This window comes from Lactuca serriola, chromosome 7 (assembly GCF_051521515.1).
Source record: "Lactuca serriola cultivar US96UC23 chromosome 7, Lser_US96UC23_V15, whole genome shotgun sequence".
In the NCBI taxonomy this organism is placed as follows: Eukaryota; Viridiplantae; Streptophyta; class Magnoliopsida; order Asterales; family Asteraceae; genus Lactuca; species Lactuca serriola.
The window spans coordinates 108,530,927-108,553,766 of NC_136414.1; the positions used below are offsets into that span (position 1 = coordinate 108,530,927).

Consider the following 22,840-nt stretch of genomic DNA (forward strand, 5'->3'; position numbering starts at 1 on the left):
TCTTGCTTCGGGACTCGGGAATGATACCGGGGCTTCGGGGTACTTCTGGCACGCAAATCGATGCAAAACGGGAGAGAGAAGAGAGAAAAATAGCAAAGGAGTCGGCTGCCCTCGCATCCTATTTATAGGAGGCTGGAGCCTCGGAGTACGCGGGGCGTACTGCCTCAGAATCGTCATTGCTTACGTATCCGAAGAACTCGAGTGCGAGGTGTGTCATGCTTCGCTATACGCGGGGCGTACGCTAGTACGCTAGGCGTACTTCGGATGACTCCGATGACTCCTCTTCGGATAATGCCGGATTTAATAATTAAATTTAATTATTAATTATTTAATAAACTTCGAAAATTCATATCTTCTTCATACGAACTTCGTCTTCGACGTTCTTTATATCCACGCGTAGGTGAGACTACGCTCTATAACTTTCATTTAGACTCCGTCGGCTAATTTTGACTTTATTTTTAATAAGTCGGGACAGAAAAACTTTGTTATAAATTCATAACTTCTTCGTTTGACGTTCGTTCTTGCCTAACTTTTCATCGCTTCGATACCAACAACGAGATCTTCGATTCTCATTTAGATTGTTTCGGCTAAAAACCGCTCGATCTCAAATCGAGTATTTCAGGCTGCATACCGCTAAGTCGAAACTTCATAAAATCGTAACTTCCTCATACGAAGTCAGATTTGGGCGTTCTTTATATATTCGGAAACCTCGTTTCAACTACTACAACATTATCCAAAGATATCAAGTTTATTTTACACTTAAATTTTGACGCTTATTTTTATTCTTAATTAATCCAACCACATAATTAAGCAATTAAGCACAAAACACATAATACTCAAATAATACACTTCTGTTATTTCAAAACGGGTTACAAAGGTTAACCTAGACTATTATATCAACATTAATGACAGGCCCAGAAACACAGGCGTTACAATTGTCTCCACCTTAGAATGATTACGTCCCCGGAATCACACATCAACAAACAACTGCGGATAGCGACCCATCATGTCACTCGCCGTCTCCCAGGTGAGATTCGGCCCATTCGTGTGTTTCCATCAGACAAGCACTAACTCGACCATCTTACGTCGCAACTTCTTAGTCTTTCGGTCAACGATTGCCTCTGGTTCTTCAATCAACCTTTTTTTCTCATCGATTCTCAACTCCGAAAGTGGAATCATGTCGGGAACTTCCCCCGTGAACTTCCTCAAATAACACACATGAAAAGTGTTATGAATTCCATTCAGTTCTTCTGGTAGTTCGAGCTTGTAAGCTTGGTTCCCAATCCTCTGAAGAACTTTAAACGGTCCAATAAACCTTGGACTCAACTTTCCCCTTTTACCAAATCTTATAAGTCCCTTCCACGGCGAGACTTTAAGCAAAACCAAATCTCCAATTTCAAAAGTCATCGGTCTTCGCTTTTTGTCAGCATAGCTCTTTTGACGATCCTGAGCTGCTAACATTCTTTCCCTAATTATTTTCAACTTTTCAGCAGTTTCATGAACCATCTCCGGTCCCATAAACTGCTTTTCCCCAGCCTCAAGCCAACAAGACGGCGTACGACACTTGTGTCCATACAAAGCTTGGTAAGGTGCCATCTTAATGCTCGAGTGAAAACTATTATTATAGGAAAATTCTACCAAAGGTAAATGTTCATCCCAGTTACCTAGGAATTCCAAGGTACATGCTCTCAGCATATCTTCAAGCGTTTGTATCGTCCGTTCGCTCTGACCATCAGTCTGCGGATGGTAAGCTGTACTTAAACACAACTTGGTACCCAATTCCTCTTGTAGACTTTTCCAAAATCGCGAGGTGAAACGGCTATCACGATCCGACACAATCGTTAACGGAACACCGTGAAGCCTCACAATTTCCTTCACGTAAGAATTTGCAAGCTTCTCCATAGACCATTTCTCCTTGACTGCTATGAAATGCGCACTCTTAGTGAATCGATCAACGACCACCCAAATCATGTCGTGACCATTCATTGTTCTGGGCAGTTTAGTGACAAAATCCAAAGCAATGTCTTCCCACTTACCCATAGGCACAGACAATGGTTCTAAACTCCCGTACAGTTTCTGATGTTGTGTCTTTACTCTCGCACAAGTCACACACTCAGCCACATACTTTGCAACATCAAGCTTCATCGTCGGCCACCAGTAGTAGGTTTTCAGGTCCCTATACATTTTAGAGCTACCGGGATGAATCAAGTACATGGTCTTGTGAGCTTCTTCCATCAGAAGATCTCTGACTCCTCCTATCTTAGGTATCCAAATCCGATCTTGGAACACCTTCAGTCCATGACTGTTTACACCGAATACCAACGTTTTGCCCAAACGTTCCTCCTTTCGGTCATTCTTTTCAGAAGCTTCCTCTTGAGCTTTCTTTATACTTTCCATAATGGTCGAGACAACTTCAATTCTCAATGCTTTTGGCCTTTTCCTTTCAAGATTGACTTTCCGACTGAGAGCATCAGCAACAACATTAGCCTTACCGGGGTGGTAAAGTATCCCGCAGTCATAGTCCTTGAGCAATTCTAGCCAGCGTCGTTGCCTCATATTCAATTCTTTCTGATTAAAGAGATATTGGAGACTTTTATGATCAGTAAAAAGTTTGCACTTCGTGCCATTGAGGTAATGCCTCCATATCTTCAGAACGAAAACTACTGCTGCCAACTCCAAATCATGAGTCGGGTAGTTCTTTTCATGCTCCTTCAGCTGTCGAGACGCATATGCTATCACCTTTTCTCTTTGGGTCAAAACACAACCCAATCCAACCCCAGACGCATCGCTATAAACAGCAAAGTCTTCAACCCCATCGGGTAGAGAAAGTATCGGTGCCTCGCATAGCTTCTTCTTTAGCTTCTCGAATGCTTCTTTATGCTTATCACTCCAAGCATAACTAGCTCCTTTGTGGGTCAAAGCTGTTAATGGAGTAGCGATCGAAGAAAAGCCTTGGATAAACCTTCGGTAATATCCGGCTAATCCCAAAAAGCTTCGGATCTCCGTGGGACTTTTCGGTTATTCCCATTTCATCACAGCTTCGATCTTCGCTGGATCAACCATTATCCCTTCTTGGTTGACCACATGACCCAAGAATTGGACTTCACGAATCCAAAAATCACATTTGGAGAACTTTGCATACAGCTTCTCCTTCTTCAAGACTTCTAACACTTCTCGCATGTATCTGCCATGCTCCTCTTGGCTTTTCGAATAAATCAGAATGTCATCTATGAACACTATCACAGATTTATCTAGGAACAGATTACAAACTCTGTTCATTAAATCCATGAATGCTGTTGGAGCATTGGTTAGTCCAAACGACATAACCAAAAACTCGTAGTGTCTATATCGGGTTCTGAATGCAGTCTTCTCTATATCCTGCTCTCTTACTTTAAGCTGATGATATCCTGACCTTAGGTCGATCTTCGAGAAATAACTCGAACCTTGCAATTGATCAAACAGGTCATTAATCCTTGGCAACGGATATCTATTCTTTATTGTTGCCTTATTCAGCTCTCGGTAATCAATGCACATTCTCATACTTCCATCTTTCTTCTTCACAAATAACACCGGAGCTCCCCAGGGCGATGAACTAGGTCTAATGAAACCTTTGTCCAATAACTCCTGAAGTTGCATCATTAGCTCCTTCATCTCCTTCGGTGCTAATCGATAAGGTGCTTTTGCTATTGGCGTTGTCCCTGGCAACAAGTTTATTCTAAACTCCACTTGTCTATCAGGCGGTAATCCAGGAAGATCTTCGGGAAATACTTCCGGATAATCACACACAACAGAAATATTCTGCATCACCTTCTTTTCCTTCTTAACATCGATCACGAATGCTAAATATGATGTACATCCCTTGGTCAAACATTTTCTGGCTTTCATTAGGGAAATGATTCTAGAATTCACTCTGCGTTTGTCCCCATACACCATAAACGAATCTTTCCCAGGCGGGTTTACTTTAACTATCTTCTTCTTGCATAAAATTTCGGCATCATTGGCGCTAAGCCAATCCATTCCAAGCACGATGTCGAAACCATTAAGTTCGATATGAAATAATTCCTCGTGGAACTTATTCCCATTCAGATCAATTAAGATGTTTTTCATACGATGGCTAACAGGTACAAACTTGCCACTAGCAACTTCGACTAATAAGGCATTATCTAGTCTATCAACAGACAAAGCTAGTTTTCTACCAAATTCATGCGATATAAAGGAGTAGTTGGCTCCAGAATCAAATAAAATTTGGGCAGGCAATTCGTTAACGAGAAAGGTACCTGAAGCGACATCAGCTTCATCTTTAGCAGCTTCCAGTGTCATCTGGAATGCTCACGCCTTTGGCTTTGGCGGAATGTTGGGTCTTGCTGCTTCTTTCTTCTTAGGGCAGTCCCTCGACATGTGACCCTCCTCACCACAACCATAGCAAACTTTCTTGGTAAGTGTGCATTCGTTGGCATAGTGCCCTGGCTTTCCACATTTGTAGCATGTGGCCACCACTTCACACTTCCCATGATGCTTCTTCTTACATTTGTCGCACCATTTCGCTTCGCCTCCACTTCCCCTCGAACCAGACTTCGAGAACTTGTTTTTCTTGTTGGACCCTGAAGTTCCATCGAACTTCCTCTTTTCACCAACATTTATCCTTTCCAGACCCTTTTCCTTCTGCTGGGTGCACGAACAGCCGTTTTCAGAGTAGTTGCCATCTTGACTGTTGGACCAAAGTCGGCAGGCAGTCCATTAGCAAACCTCTCAATCTTGGAGAGTTCCGTTGGCACCAGGTACGGAAATAACTTCATTTTCTCAGTAAATGCAGTAGCATAGTCATCTATGTTCATCCTCCCCTTCTTCAAGTTTTGGAACTCATTGTTCAGATCAATCAGATCTATCTCTGAACAATACTGCACCCTTAGTTGTTCCAAGAACTCCTCCCATGACATTTTCAGGGCTTATCTTCGTGGCATAGTATCTGCCAACAACTTCCACCAACTCAATACTCCAGTCTTCAGTTGTCTAACTGCAAAGACGATCTTCTGTTTGTTGCTACAGTCGCAACTTTCAAATACCATCTCCATTTCGGAGATCCAATCCATTATCTCAACAGGCTTTGGGCTTCCAGAAAGACTTGGCGGCTTGGCGCCCAAGAAGTTCTTGTACATTCGCCCATCCTTGTTGTTTCTCCTTTCCGGATCGTTCCTTCGTTCTCCTTGAGTCCCAACTTGACTCAAAATGCGACTATTGTTCCCTTCCTCCGATTGCTCGGGAATCAATTCGGATTCCTCAATAGGTATGATAGGTTCGTCCCTATTATCATGCAACATTTGTCGCATCTCATCCCTTTGTTCGGCTAGCATAGCCCGAATCATGGCTTGCACCCCAGCCATTGTTATTGGTTCTGGTGCTGCTGCTACAACAGGTATTTGCTCAATCACTGGCGGTTGATTCCTGTTTTCATCTGCGTTTCCAATGCCACTCCTTGTTCTCACCATTTTTGATCTACACACCGAATAATGTGAAATTAGATCCTCATTCACGATAGATATTTAAATCATCCTTATTACTCCGAAACGTTTACATGCTAGTTCTAATAACGTAGGCATACGCTTAGAATCCTACACACATAAGGTTTCCAGATCCGGTCGGCAACAGACCGTAGATCTGAACAATTAATATCATATATGGCAACATATAACATTTAGCACATAAAAGCATTTTAGGCAACTTTCCTAAAATAAACTAGTGCTCGTGTCCATAATATATCAGACACACTTCTCACAATCTCCACTTAGCATTCTAAGTTTAAGTCTAGAAATCCTACAAATTCCTAGTTCGCTTAAACTAATGCTCTGATACCAACTGTGACATCCCCAAAATCACGGCCAGAAAAGACCGATTTCATTTATGCTTTTTAAAATAATTTCAGAGTAAATCCTTTTGATTTAAAAGTGTTGCGGAATTTTTTCCCAAAACAAAACATGATAAAATAATATTTATCAAAGCATTTGATCAAGAGATGCATTTTCATTATATAGTCAAAACTCGCGATGTCATGTTCCGATACAGACCATAAAGCATAAACGATAACATTACAAGTCATTGAACAAATATATACATATACAGACTTGTAAACAAAACAACTCGATGATTCATCCATCTTACGCCCTTGCGCCACTTCTTGTAATACAAATAAAACTGAGTGGGTCAGGCTTGGGAGCCTGGTGAGCATATAGGGTTTTCAACCCACAATAAATAAATTATATTTAATTTCACCAACCAATCACTATCCAGATTACCCATTCCCGTTATCCTCACTTTACGTCCCTAAAATAACATCTATCTCAAGGGACCTAATCTAGGATTTTCATCAGGACGGACATTACTGTTAAGAGGTTTCCTCAACAATAGATATCCTAAAGGCAACCATGAGGGGGATAGAGTACACCGGTGAACACATTGTTCATAACACCTACAGGTTATGAACCTGCTAGCGTTCCATTGGACTGTTTAGAAAGAGTCCGTGGTCGTTATCCATACTCCGCTGAATAACTAGATCAACAACAACAACAATATCGAGGCCTCTCATCTGTTTATTACACACCAACTATCTACCCATGTTCTACCCAACATGTTAGTAGATAAAAATATATATTTTCATACATAGTTTAAAATATGTATATCATTTTCATTCAATACATATTCCACATAACAGATAAGGCACACCCACATAACACGTATTTCATAGAAAGTAAATCAGATCTATGAGATAGAAGAGAATGAATATACATTCACACTTATAACAACAAAATTATACACATAAACAACAATATACTTAATACACTCAAACCATACTTGTATTATTATCGTGTTTATGAAAGGTAGTATACACTCACTTGATCAGAAGATGATCAGACAGCACTACGGCTTGTAGAAGTAGTATCTCTCCGCAGATCTGGAAGATCTTCACAAAAATCGAACTTCTCGCGGGCAGAGCTTCGGCTCGGGAATTACACTCTTCGGGATTCTTGGGGCTTCGGATCTTTCTTTGGGACTCGGGAATGATACCGGGGCTTCGGGGTACTTGTGGCACGCAAATCGATGCAAAACGGGAGAGAGAAGAGAGAAAATAGCAAAGGAGTCGGATGCCCTCGCATCCTATTTATAGGAGGCTGGAGCCTCGGAGTACGCGGGGCGTACTGCCTCAGAATCGTCATTGCTTACGTATCCGAAGAACTCGAGTGCGAGGTGTGTCATGCTTCGCTGTACGCGGGGCGTACGCTAGTACGCTGGGGGTACTTCGGATGAGTCTGATGACTCCTCTTCGGATAATGTCGGATTTAATAATTAAATTTAATTATTAATTATTTAATAAACTTTGAAAATTCATATCTTCTTCATACGAACTCCGTTTTCGACGTTCTTTATATCCAAGCGTAGGTGGGACTACGCTCTACAACTTTCGTTTAGACTCCGTCGGCTAATTTTGAATTTATTTTTATTATTTATTTTTAATAAGTCGGGACAGAAAAACTTCGTTATAAATTCATAACTTCTTCGTTTGACGTCCGTTCTCGCCTAACTTTTCATCGCTTCGATACCAACAACGAGATCTTCGATACTCGTTTAGATTGTTTCGGCTAAAAACCGCTCGGTCTCAAATCGAGTATTTCAAGCTGCATACCGCTAAGTCGAAACTTCAGAAAATCGTAACTTCCTCATACGAAGTCAGATTTGGGCGTTCTTTATATATTCGGAAACCTCGTTTCAACTACTACAACATTATCCAAAGATATCAAGTTTATTTTACACTTAAATTTTGACGCTTATTTTTATTCTTAATTAATCCAACCACATAATTAACCAATTAAGCACAAAACACATAATACTCAAATAATACACTTCTATTATTTCAAAACGGGTTACAAAGGTTAACCTAGACTATTATATCAACATTAATGACAGGCCCAGAAACACAGGCGTTACACTAGTGAACATGAACCTAATCATTTTAGAAATCGGTGAACATGAATACATAAATCTGTGTGTGCAATTATCTATGATTTTAAGATGTAATTTGTCTAAACCAAAGTACCTGTAGATATTTTTCTTCAGTCAGTTTATCGAGATTTATTGTTTAATTAATTGTTTGAGATGTAATTCCATAAAATATTTCTTTACTGCTTTTGTGTGTTTTGTGTAACCTATAATCAAACATTCTAAATTAATTCACTAGCGTTCCCCTTGTGTTCGACACCCTTGCTTATCAAAGGTATACTATACTCGGTCAGGTTCACTACCTATAAGGTGTGGTTTATATGTGATAAACTAGGAATTATAAATAAAAAACTAGTGCATTAAATATTCACATCAGTATATGAGACAATCAGTTTAGAAAGGATCTTTATGGAAAGAGCTACATAAGATGTTAATTTCCAAACAGATATAAATAATTATGAATCATAATTGGATTTTGACATCATTATGGAATGAATGGTAAGTTTTATTGGAATAAGGTCCAAGCAAAACATAATGACACAATCTACTATAAGATAAGAATACACTACTTTAGAAGTTGAATTCAAATATGAGTAGATGAATGGGATCATTGAAAAACTATGTTGATTTCTGCCATTCAAGGATTACATAAAAATCTTTGTGACTTCGAGAGTATACTTAATCTAGCTAAGAGACTCTATAGAGACGATAGTATTCACATAATTCACACAAATTAAATTTTGCCAGATCCATTGATAAAGTCATTCTTTTGAGCTAAGTATGAGTGGTCACAGTTCAGCTACAAGACCTTATTATTCTAGAAACGGGTTTTTTATTTCGATTTAGTATTTTTATATTGGAACATTATAACAAAAACTATTAGATAATGTTATGATATATTGGGATATAGTCATCACATTAATACTTGTGTTTTATAGTAACATGTTTAATCCATGAATAATGTTATTATTCTAAAAGTTCATAGTTGGTTATGATTGTGGGAGCAATTATAATGTAAGACTAATATGAATTGGATTGGTTGACTCTCATTAGATGAAAGTAGACAAGTGGTTGTAACCATGTTTTATAGGTACTTGTTATAGAACTAGTATTGAACTGACCCGCATCAAGATCATCTTATGGATCGCTATCATGAATGATACTTGATTAAAAGGTACTATCTTTATATCCTTAACACCTGAGATATATAGTGGGACTTGAGTGTAAGGAGTACTATGCTTTGATATGGTCAAATGTTGTTTCTTAACCGGACAGTTAAAAAATCCATTTATAGGTATGGTGTGAACTATGCAAGAGGCTTATGTAGTCAAGATGGGATTTGTTCCTTTTATGTGTTGAGAGTAAGACATATAAGGCGCCTTACCAAAAGTTGAACAACTAATGAGATTGATCGCGATTTGTATCTCATGTTCAACATGATATCTGTAGCAAAGGGATAACTGATAAACTTACCTTACACACCAATTGTAGCTTTGAGCTTTTTGGAATTGGGCGTTGATAGAATGGCACAAAGTCGTATGTTGTTGGGGGTAGTGAAATGTTGCTAGATGTTCACCACTATCTATATTCGTCTAATATGAGTCTTGCGCAAGTGGGATATTGAAAGCTTTATTATGCTCAAGAATCATATTAAAGTGATATTGCTAATTAACATATGATACTAATGGGTCACACTAACAACAACTTGCTACAATGGATTATTTATTAGAAATTGATTTTAATAAATATTCAATAAACTCTTATAATTAAATTAATATTACATAATTCATATTGTATGAATTAACAAGTCATGCACAACTTCTTGTACTAGTTGAAACCCTTTTGTCTTTTACTCTGAAACTAAAGTTTACATTTTATAAACCTTGAGTTTATAAAATTTAAACTAACTTTCCTCTTTTTTATATAATTTTAGGAAATTGATGAAAATAAAGAAATGTATGGGGTTTCCAATAATTTATTCAAAAGAAATGAAGTATGGGAGACATGTTTATGACATGGGGACATATGTGCTTAAAGTGTTAAGACCTAATGGTTAATACTTTCACATTATGCATACAAATAAGGCACTTGCACTTGGCTAATTGATTCATTCTTTTGTTTGATGCAAATGGACGAATCCTCCTTCTCTTCTCCCTTTCTCTCTAGTTTTGGTTAGAAAACTTGCATATTCATGCCCTCTTTAAGTGAATATTGGTTATGAACTTAAAGCTTAAGGGTTTAAGAGTTTTTGACTAGCATCTACATCAATTTGAGTTATTGTTGGTGTCTCAACCTTCCACATTCTTCATCAACTTCGAAGCCTCCCAAGAGGACCCAAAGAACTATAAAGGTTGTTATTTCTTCACATCTTCTTTGGTTGGTATTTTAATCTTTCTATAACTTGCAAGAAGATCCTTGGTGAGTAGAAAATGTTTATGTTATTTCAAAAATTAAAGTCTTCTATTGTTATATTTTTCTAGTTTATGAATTAGTTTTAAAAATAAAACCCAACAAGAATGCTAGGAGAGATACCTTTATATGCCTATTGTATGAGTGTGTAGACTTCCATGTTAGTACTAGTTCAATCAATGCAAGGATGGCTTGTTTAGGTAATGATTTGATTTAGATTACTCATTTCTCGAACACTGCTTGCTTTGTGCTTTTAGGATTTCCCATTAACATCAGCTAACTAGTAAGCGAATATGCTAAGTTAAATATCACTGAGATTAGATAATTTTAAAAGTTTAGGTTTAACCCTATTGGACAGCTCTTGTTTGATTCCAATTGTTGTAGGGTGAGACCCTTCATTCAAATAATTATCTAGTGTCAGTGATATGTAATTGTGTTCGTAAGCTAGTTAGAGGGTGTTAGAGGGAGTTCCATTTCCAGCTGATGGTTGGGAGTAGTGTGCTGGTAGCCCTAGGAAAACCTATAAGGTGATATAGTGTCGAGAGCTTTGCTTTTCTGGAGGATGTTTGGATTGATAGGGAGGTAAGTTGGGGGATTCAAGGCAATCTCTGAGGAAAGTACAAATATATTTGGAAGGTAGTATGGGCCCGTACTACTTGAAGCAGAGGATCTGTACTCGAGTCAAGGAAAGTCACGATGATACCAGGAATCTCGTAGAATGTGGGATTCTTTAAGTATATATTCTGATGGTTTAAATGGTTTATTTTAAGTATGGTGGTCACTCGAGGAGGTTTTGGTAGTGGTTCTGTTGCTGATGATGGTTTGGGTTCAGGCTCTGGGGCTAGGTTTATGGATAATCAGATGCAGGAGTTCATTTCATCTGAGATTACCCGCAACTCCTGTAATCTTTGATACAATCAAAGAGTGTATTATGGAGATTCTGGATGAGCATCTGGGCGCTTTTCTTTCTGAGATGGTGGCGATGATGGGAGCCCGTTCTTTGAATTTTTGAGAGTTTCGGGCATGCGGGGGCTCCGGAGTTCTTCGGGAAGAAGGACACGATTGCGAGCAATTGTTGGTTAGCGGATGTAACAAATACCTTCCATACCAGCTGTTGCCCTAAGGGGGCAAAGGGCAGACTAACATCCTGTCTTCTGAAAGGTAGAGTTCAACGTTGGTGGGAGGAGGTTGGACACGCCTTGGGAGGCGAGGTGGTTGAGTCGATGATTTAGTAGGATTTCATGATGAGGTTTCGGGCTGAGTTTTCACCTGTGATTGATGTCCAGTAGTTGGCGAGGAAGTTTCAGGACCTTCTCAAGACTATTGAAATGGTGGTGGAGATCATCGCTATGTTCCGTGAGAGTTCGATATTGGTTATGTAGTATGTAACGGACGAGGAGATGAAGAAGGTAAGATACCATGATATATTGAGGGGCGATATTAGGTAGTTTATGATTAGATCCAGTTGCAAGGCATTGGATAATATTATGGCACAAGCTAGACAGGGAGATTGATCTAGAGATGGAGAAGAAGAGGAAGTCGGCTCAAGTTCCGGGCTTTGAGGGTTCAGGAAAGAAGCCCAAGGTTTTTTATTCGAGATCGAGAGGCCAACATGGTAGGGTCCGTTGTGGCAAGTGCAACAAGATGCATGATGGAGCTTGCATGGGGGTGGTTCAGGCTGCTACAAGTGCGGAAAGACTTGGCACTTTAGACGGGATTACACATCCACCACCTAGGGGTCGAGTCTGATTTGCTTTCATTGCAATCATAGGAGCCATAAAAAGGCCGATTGTACAAGTTTAGTAGTGGCATGACCAGTTGTAGCACCCGCTCCGGCGACCTTTCAGATCATAGATGGTTGTCAGGGAAAGGTGGAGGCGCTTGTTATGAGGATCAGGGAATTCAGATGACAGCCGAGGAGGCTCGTGCAACACCAGATATGGTGATGAGTATGTATCTTCGCCTTATCTCTTTATTTTTGTTGATTTTACTTCTTATATCTGTGTTTTACTTTTAGGGTTGTTCCTCGTGAACGTTATCTGTGCTTTGGTTTTGTTTGATTCGGGGGCCACCCGATGCTTTGTATCTATCGCGCTCAGCAAGAGGTTTCCCGATGCTTCGGGGGAGCTGGATTATGCATTAGAGGTTGAGAGTGCTGATGATCGTCCTGTGCGGGTATCAAGGGTTCATCGAGGATGTATATTGGAGTTGTTTAGTGAGCGGTACCCAACTGATTTGGTTCCTATTCCTCTGTGTGAGAGCAAAGTTATTATGGGGATGGATTCATTTAGCCCCAATGGGGCAATCATTGATTGTGAGCATCAGATGGTACGCATTTGGACCCCTAGTGGGGGAAAGTTAGTGACTCAGTGAGAGGAAGTTCAGCGTGGGTCGATTCTCTGTTCAACAGCTAGGGTTAGGCGTTATCTTTATGTAACACCTGTTATGATAAGGTTCATTTCTAACCCCTAACTCTTTAAGTTTTTCACTCATGTTTCGTACGTCATGCGTATTTGAGGTGTACGCATGACACACTCATGCATGAGGAACGTAGGTTTGCGACCGTACGCCGGACGTACTCAGCATGTACGCGAGGCGTACGCTGTTCGGACCAAAACCCTAGTTTTGAGGGTTTACACCCTATATAACCCCTTTATGGCCCCAAGACCTTCGCCTTCATCAACCTCCATCTAAAAATCGTCCCTCTAGCTAACCCTAATCGTGGAGAATGCACCTTGGGCTCATTTGTGTGTTTTAGGTGGTATTCTTGAAGAAGAAGAAAAAGAAGGTGGTGGAAGGACTTTGGAGCTTGGAAGAAGTTTGGATATGGGATTCTCACTTTGCTAGCAACCTTCAAGAGGAAAAAAGTTCCTAGCTTGATCATCTTTTCTTATATAACTAGTTATTCCTTCATTTAGGGCATTTTTGGTCCCAACCTTGGTGATTCTTGAGCATGGCATGCTCTTAACCAAATAAGCTATCCTTTCAGACCCATTGAGGGGTCTTGAGTCATAAACATTAGATCTTGATTCTTAGTTCTTCCCATGCATGATTTAGAATGTCTTTAGGGATTAAGAAGTTACGATTGTTGGTATTAAGCACTTAATGGGCATGGAAAGTCATAAAGTTGGAACCTTTATGACTCTCAGCGGCATGTGGAGAGGTGCTTGACTTGCAAGAAAGTCAAGCCTTAGCATCTTTGGACCGCAAACCGAAGGCGGTAAACTCCTTGGCGGTAAACCTTGGTCTTATCCACTCAGTCTGTGAACCAATGAAGGTGTCCCATCTGTTTTGACCTTATATGGGGTCTGGACTGTAAACCCTCATCACTTCTTCACTTCTGGCTGCAAACACTACTTTCACGCTCAAGAACATCCAACCGAAAACACCTATTTGCTCTCAACTATCATCGAGATTTCTTTGTATCTCCTTCGGACCTTGCCAAGATTATCAAGTGTTTTTCATTTCATCCAACCGTAACACTCTTCGGACCGCAAATCGAAGGCGGTAAACTCCTTGGTGGTAAACCTTGGTCTTATCCACTCAATGTGGAAACCAACGATGGTGTCCCATCTGTTTTGACCTTATATGGGGTCTAGACCGTAAACCCCTCATCACCTTCTCACTTTTGGCCGAAAACACTACTTTCACACTAAAGAACATCCAACCGTAAACACCTATTCTCTCTCAACTATCATCGATATTTCTTTGTATCTCCTTCGTAACTTGCTAAGATCATCAAGTGTTCTTCCTTTTCTCAAGAGCACCAAGATCCACTTTGGGTGTGAACTCTTGGGGCTGGCCGTGAACTCATAGCAACCTTCCAAATTTGCTTCTAACACTCTTATTTGAATCGGTTTTGCTACGGGACTTCACTCGTGAAATTAACATCCTATGTCGAACATTAAATCGAATCATTCACTTACATGTGAGTTCATGCCCCTACAATATACCTTTTTCAATGTTTTTAAGGGGAGAATACAAGTAGAACACAATAGAATTGTGTTAACTCTTACATATGAAAACAAACAAACAAAGGATTTCTTATGCTTACAAATATTGTTAAAAATAATTTTCAAATTGTTTTAAACAAATTTAGATTGTTGTTTATTATCAAAATCGTATTCATTTATATATTTATGTATAAGTATGCTTTAACGGACTTAGGACTATTGCTAAATACCATGAATCGTGTTCCTTGTTTGGTTGTGGGCTTAGGGTAGGATCACTAGTCCGACTGTCGGTTAAATCATAATTATACATGCTAAATATATACATGAATATTAAATCTCCTTTTCAAAGACATACTTAACTCATTTGTATATGCTGATCAATTGAGTCTTTTCTCCAAATCATTTACAGTTCAAACAACCATACTAGTAAACTATATTAGGTATACTTTAGAGGATCAATACACACTAATTTCTAGAACAGTGGAACAATACATGAATCAATACATACATACTACTTCTATTCATTACAAAGTACACTAGTCATTTACAAGAACATGAACGAACTTACATACTATACGTAAACAAGTTAACTAGAATGTGAAACACTATTTCATGGCATATCAATATTCTTGCTAAGTCATGTTTTGTAACCAGAGTCTCCTTGAGGGAGAGTGTGAGTTTGTGTATAGATCAATACGGGATTGACCATCCCACACCTTGTTGCTAGCTACAGTGGGACCTGCAGGTCTATGGGTGACAAATGTCATATCATTTTCGACGCTTGAAGAGCGTCGTGTTTTATACTACTCAAACAAGCATGGTTATAACCTAATCACATTTAAACCTTAAGTAACCAATTTGGTTACAAGGCAGTTAAGTCATCAGTAGTGTATTTTAATCAATACTACTGTAAATCTTCAATTTCCATTACACACATACAATGATTTTCTCACATGAGCAATGCATGCTATTATTTTTAGTAAAGATAGCTTACAATTATGGAAACATACATTTTATACTATTTCAAGTACAAACATACATTTTACACTATTACAAGAGAACAAACATACAAAACAGTCGGGTCTTGGGTAGAAGACTACTTTTCATTTTAAGAAGAAAATATAGGATTTTCTGGGAAGTATACTAACATTTTCATGAAACAACTACAAACATTTAACACTAAATACTTGTGAATTCACCAACTTAAATGTTGATACTCTCTTTCAAAATAACTTTTATTCTTAGGGAACCAGTAGACAGGTATAATGGATGTTGTTGCTTGTTTTACTATTGTGCATTGTTATGATACTTCTTGTTTACAGGTTCATAATAATTTTCACACCCCCAAACCAGGATGGCTGAAACATCAAGGGGCAGGTGACTATCGTGTAGTGTATCATAACAGTTGACTATAAATGCTCAAAGCAAACACAACCAACATATATATAATTAAAAAAGTTACATCATTTGTGTGTATTACATATTTCAAAATATCAATTACAATATGTCATCAAAAGATTTGTTAGACGCCTAAGCGTCCCCTCCTCAAAGCTAGTTGTTACTTGATTTACTGATTTCCTGATAATACAAGTTATTTGAAAAGAGAGTATCAACATTTAAGTTGGTGAGTTCATAAGCATTTGTATGTATATTTGTAAACCTTTTCTATGAAATGTAGTAATGTTTGTTTTTTGGAAAATCCTATATTTTCCCTAAAATGAGATGTGGTCTTAAATGAACCAAGACCGAAGCGTATAAGTAAGTATCCTACTTAAAATGATGTTATGCAGTTTTGTTTGTATATAAAATTATTTGAAGATTGTCTTTGCGTAAACTAAAAGTGTCGTTGTTGTTTTATGTGATTTTTCGTTTTTATCTTATAACCATGCTTGATTGACCTAGACTGCCTTGTTCGCAACGATCTTTGGGTGTCAATTTCGTTATGACATTGGTCACCCCCAAACTTGTCGGTCCAGTTGTTGCAAGAAACTAAGATGCGAGATTGTCAGTCCTAGTATAGATCTATACACAACTATCATGCTCTCCCTACAAGAGACTCTGGTTATATTTAACAGGACTTTCGTGTGTACTTTATAAGGTACCATGAAGACAAAACTCACTAAATTTGATCAACGAGTTTACGTGTTTTTGTGCTAAAAATGTTTGTATAAATGATCATCCCCTAAGATTGGGATAGCTATGAAAAATGACGTGAAATCATTGGATATGCATTTGATAATATTTTACCCTTTGCTCAGGATACAAATGGGGTAAAGCTTCGTAAAATATATTTGTATATTTTTGATCCAGAAGACAAGTTTTTAAACAAAACATATATATATATATATATATATATATATATACACACACACACACATATATATATATATTAAAAGATGATTTGGTATGTTTCGTAATTGTTCATATTCTTACGTTTTTTATTAGAAACTTTGCATGAAATAATCCTTAAGTTTGACCGTAAAGACCTTTTTGTACTTATCATTTTTGTTAAAATAGTAATTAAACGTATTTAAATGATTGTGTTTGAACTTCCTTAATGTATAAACCTTGCTCAAAAATCTTACAAGGTGTTAATAAATCTATAAACCACTTTTGACAGTTTTAGCCTTTACTGTCACTGTTTTTAGAAAACTTATAGAAAAATCATCGTAGTCGAAAACTGAATCTGTAACCTCTGAGAGTTTAGAAAATGAGTCTACTTTGTTCCTAATTTTTGTTATGACTTTCAGTGGTCTCAAACTAGTGTGAAAATGGTCATCTTCACAGACTGGTCCGAAATCACTTCTGAAATGATAGACAGTTTTATAAAAATCACCATAAATTATATAACAATCGTATGAACGCATGCGAGTAGACCTTAGAAAGGTATAAACCTGAGCTATTTTCATATTGTACAGTTTTGAGGGTTATGAAGTTTACGATGGTGAAAATAGTTTGTGAACAGAACTCAACTTTTCTGTAGAAAGTTGTTTTTTAAATTTAAGTTATGTTTAGTGTTCTAACTTGTATCCCCCCCCCCTTAAAACTTGATTTCTTGTAGAGTGGAAGGTTGAGGATGAAGAACTTTTGGGTGCTGGTTTGATGCTCCAAAACAACCACTATTTTGGCTATGTTAGTGTCACGAAAACTTCACAGCAAAGAGTAAGAAAAAGGTAGTTTACTCACTGTTTTGAATTTCAAATTTTGAGTACCATAGAACTAATTTCCAGGGGGTATTTAGTACTTAAAATATAAAGCAAAAATGAAGGTATAGATAGGTGAAATGGTGGATGTAACACAAAAGGGACAGCAGCCCTTTAGTTGACGGTTTTGATAGCTTTAGAAGGGAGTTCTTGTGGCTGAAAATGAGATGGAGGTTGAGAGCTTTTTCCCTGGAAATATTAGCTGGAGAAAGAAGAGTAAAAAGAAGAAGAAATCTCAAAATTGTGAAGGAGGAAAGAGTGGAAGAGGATAAGGAGACAAACCTAGACTAGCTTGTGATGGGATGTGAGTTTAAGTGATGTGATCTTGTCTAGCCACTTGCTTGGTTGGTTTGTTAAAGATAGAATTAGTTAGCTAACTAACTACTAGTTAGTTAGAAGTTCTAGTTATGGAGAGAGAATGTGTTAATCTCGGAAATTAGAAGAGGAATTAAGAAGTATTCTTAGTAAAATGTTATAAGTGATTAAGCACTTATTAGATAAGTTGGCACTTATCTCAACAAATTCTCTTATCTTAATTGATTTAAAAACCATATTCCTTACATGAAATCACTTTAATTTGTGACCCATAACTAGTCATCCACTAGATAATAATATATATGTACAAATACATACATGTATAATTAGTATAAAATAATAATATATATCAAGAAAGTGAAGAATTCCAAAAAAAAAGCTCTTTATTGGCATCGAAAATTGTAATTTTCTAGATTATGTATGATTGGGTTGCTCAACCAAAAATACATTGAGGTTAAGGCAGTTTTCTGAGGATGGATTCGGAGGGATGCAAAAAATGAGCGTTCTTCGAAACAAGTGGGCAAGTGTTTATGAGGACTGTGAGTATTTACGATGAGGGGGTCATTTAGGAAAAATTTAGACACAAATGCATGCGTTGCGGTCTTGTCATAATGGTTGGTTTTGATTGGGATTGTCTCATGTGATTCTAGTGTGCTAAAATTCAGTTTTGCTTGGGGGAAAGCAAAGGTCAAGTGTGGGGTATTTTGATATTTGCATATTTACCCATATATTTAGTATAGACTTTTATCAATTATTAGTAATTATTTGCATATTATGGAGAAAAGGTACCTAAAAATGTTTAAATTATATTTTCAGTCCAGAAGTCATGCTTGGGAACAAAAAGGAGGAAGGAGAAGCAATTGGAAGCTGGAGAATGAAGAAAGAAGTACAAACCTGAAGCTACTCGGCGAGTCCAATCATCTACTCGACGAGTTTCCACGAATGTTCGCGAAGCAATACGTAGAGTCCTTGTCGTACACGGATTTTACAAAGAACTCGGCAAGTTGGGTGTCTACTCGACGAGTTGCCCTGTTTTGAGGATCTTATAAATAGAAGTCAAATTCCGAATCCACTAGCTTTTCTGGAGGATACTTTGTGACTAAGAAGACCCTTGGAGACCTAAAGAACGTGAGAAGAACCCTAATCTCTCATTCTTTGAAGATTCAAGGCAACTTAGGTTTAATTTTCCACTTTATCTTTGAATTGAACAATGTTTGAGTTGATTACTTTCGTTTTTAGCTTTTTGACTACTGTAATCATGAGCTAAATTTACTTGTTTCTGTTTAGGGAAGACAATTTTACTCCTATGGATTAATTTTATGGTTTGATTAAATGTTTATTGGTGATTTTGTTAAACTAAGCTTGTTAAAGATCCTTATGCATTAACCACAACTATTCTCTGTTAATAGGAAGGCAATTAGGCTGCATGAACATCTCTTAATTGTTTACCTCATATGATTTATGTGAACACTTTGTTATGTGCCTAGGATTAGTGAATATGAAACTAGGACTAATTAGAGAATGGGTAAATTAATGTGTGAGCTTATTGATAAACCAACAACAAGAGGCTAATTGAATTAGTAATTTGATTAACCAATTACAAGTCTTATTTAATCTGAATAATTGAACTAGGGAATTAATTAGCTTAAACACTTTATCACTGCTTAAATTAATTGATCTTCTATGGATTGGTAATAGCGAATGCGAATCTAATCACTTTAGTCTGTAACCAATAATAATTAATCTATTGCTTTGCCATAAAATTAACCATAGGAGTGAATGAGTTGAACCTAAGCGGAAACCTTTTCTTAAATTTGGTGAATTTTTACTTAGTTTTAGTTGATTACTTAATTGCGTGTTAGTTAGTGTGCCCAAGTTTCTAGTCTTGTAAAACTAGAGAAAACCCTTTTACTTTTATTACTTGTTGGTTAAAATTAGTTATTAGCTTAATTTCCGTTCCTCGAGTTCGACACCCTACTTATTCAACTATACCACTAAAAGACAGATTCACTACCTTTGTGTGTTTAAATTATATTTTTAGAGTAGGAATAAATCGAGTTGGTTTTACACACATCAAGTTTTTGGCGCCGTTGCCGGGGAACGGTTCAAAAATTAATTCTAATTTCTATGTTTTATTGATCCTTTGTGTGAGTTTATCTTGCACAAAGTTATTTTTTATAGTGATTTAGTAATTAGGTTAAGTTTTAGTATTTATTTGTTTTTAATTGTTTTTAGGCTTTTAGGCAGTGTACTCGTCGAGTGCAGTCGAACCTACTCGGCGAGTTCAGTGCTGATTTCCACTTTCATTTTTATTTTCTTCCTGTAGTTTTTGTTCTTTTTACATGTTTTTCTTGTTTTTATTGCATAGTGTTTATGACCAGAGGAGGCAATACACCTTTAATTCCACCACTTGAAGACCCGAAAGCTACTTTAAGGAAGAACAAAGGCAAAACCGTTGGAGAATCCGCATCTTCAAAGAACTCACCTTTAAAGAATCTAAAAGGTGTCTTTAGTAAGAAAAAGGGCAAGAAAGTAGGAGAATCCAACTTCTCTTCAGTGGCGGACGAAGACTTGAAAAAGGAGGACACCGGTATGAAACCGAAAGGGAAGAACCCGAAACCAAGGAAGAAAGCGACTTTGAAGGCAAATTATCTAACCCCATGGCTAACATCGATGAAGTCCCCATGGGAGAATGGAAGAAGACGATGTGTGATGATACCGGCCCAGGACTAGTGCAACCCGTGATTCCCATGACAGCCACTTTCGAACTTAAAGGAAACATACTCGCCCAACTTATAGAAATTTCGTTCTATGGAAAAGATCACGAAGACGCGTACAAGCACCTAGAAGAAGTCAATGACATAACCGACTACTTTAACTATCCTAGTGTGGCCCGCGACACCATTTTGCTTCGTATGTTACTGGTCACGTTTAAAGGCGCTACAAAAGATTGGCTAAAATCACTCCCTCCAGGATCCATCACCACATGGGCTAAAATGAAAGAAGAGTTTATTGATCAATTTTGCCCGCCATCAAAGATATACACGTTGAAGAAAGCTATAGCTAATTTTGAGCAACAAGCCGGAGAATTACTTTATGAGGCGTGGGAGAGGTACAAAGGCTTACTAAGGAATTGCCCACAACATGATCTTAATAGTCAGCAAGAAGTCTCCATTTTTTATGATGGAGTAAACGTAACAACAAGGCAATTACTTGACTGTGACATCCCCGAAATCACGGCCAGAAAAGACCGATTTTGTTTATGCTTTGATTGAAAATCAGAGTAACATTTTAAATAAAAGTGTTGTGGAATTCGTCCCAAAACAAAATATGATAAAGATTTATCAAAAGCATTTCCATAGAAATGTATTTCATTAAAAGACTTGGGATGTCATGTTCGTACAGATCAAAAGCATAAACCGTACAATATAAGCCTTACTACATTATTTCATATCTACAGGCCTATATCCGTAATCACTCGTCCAAACATCATATCTATGCTCAAGCGCCACTACTTGTAATACATAAAACTGAGTGGGTCAGGCTTGGGAGCCTGTTGAGCACATAGGGTTTTCAACCCACAATAAATAAGTTTATTAATTTCATCAATCAACAATAACCCGATTACCCATTCCCGTTATCCTCACTTTATGTCCCTAAACACCTATCATAAGGGACCTAGCCTAAGGATCATCATCGGGACGGACACTACTGCTAAGGGGATTCCTCAGCAATAAATGTCCCAAAGGCAACCATGTGGGGGATGGAGTACACCGGTGAACATATCGTTCACAAACACCTATAGGTTGCGAGCCTGCTAGTGTTCCACTGGACTGTCTAGAAGAGTCCGTGGTCGTCATCCATACTCCGCTAGATGACAGAATCAACAACATCAACATCGAGGCCTCTCATCATTTTATCACACATCACTTATTACATCTACCCATGTTTTATCCCAACATTTTCGTAGATATAAAATACATATACAGTTTAAATCATTGAAAACATGTATAACAATGTTCATACAACATAAATAGCAAGTATTCAGATGATATGCACACATAGCACGTAAAGTCACTCACCCTAATTAGGGTTTAGGTTGTTGAACAAATAAAGCTCCTAAGTGATACTTGGTATTAAGATAGAGAGTTGTACATTAGTTAACATAGATTAAGCCCTAATATACATGTACTAGTTGAGTTGACCGGTTTGACTCGTTGACTTAGTTTGACTTTGACTTGACCAGAAATTGACGGTTGTCACAATAATGATAATGAACTTAAATATAAGTTACACTTGAATTAAGGTAAATACATCTTAACTTACAAAAATTTAATCGAAAACTGGGAAATTGCATGGGCAGAACTCCGACCCAAATACTCCTTCTCGTCAGACTCCTAGGTATGCTACGGCCCCACTAAAATACTAAGAAACTCCGAAAAATAGGATCAAAAGGGTGGAAGGTCTCTAGAAAATTCTAGAGTGATTTGAGGAGAATGAATGAATTTCAAAGGGCTTTTATGGGTTAAACAAGTGTGTGCCGCAACCGTCGAATGTATCGGCCCCTCTTAGCTGATGTCGCGTGTCTAATTCACCTTAGGCCAACTCAACACCTTCTAGGACTTGCCACATGTCCTTTTTGTGGCACCACATGTCTCATTCTCATGGTGCCATGCCATTGTGTCTCTCGGAGGAGTCGGCTGTCTGACATGCCACGTGGCGCACTCTAGTGTTGCCACGTTTCCCTCAACAAGTATTTTCTCGACTCTTCGAACGTCCATAACTTCCGCATATGAGCTTCATTTTTTACGTTCATTATATCTACGAAATCCTCCCAATGAGCTCTATAACTTTCCTTTAGATTTAAATAGCTATGTCTTACTATAACTAAACTTCATATTTAGACCGATTTAGACTACTAAAGTCCATGCAAAATTCATAGTTCCTTCATAAGAACTCTGTTCTTGACTG

The 22,840-nt window shown here is 37.9% G+C and overlaps 1 non-coding gene across 1 annotated transcript; it reads right to left on the reverse strand.

Annotated features, from left to right (window-relative positions):
• Positions 1-20,913: 20,913 nt before the first annotated feature.
• On the reverse strand, positions 20,914-21,020 carry LOC145065189 (small nucleolar RNA R71). Its single transcript, XR_013688335.1, has one exon. It is a non-coding gene; the product is annotated as a small nucleolar RNA R71 (small nucleolar RNA).
• Between the last annotated feature and the right edge of the window lie 1,820 nt (positions 21,021-22,840).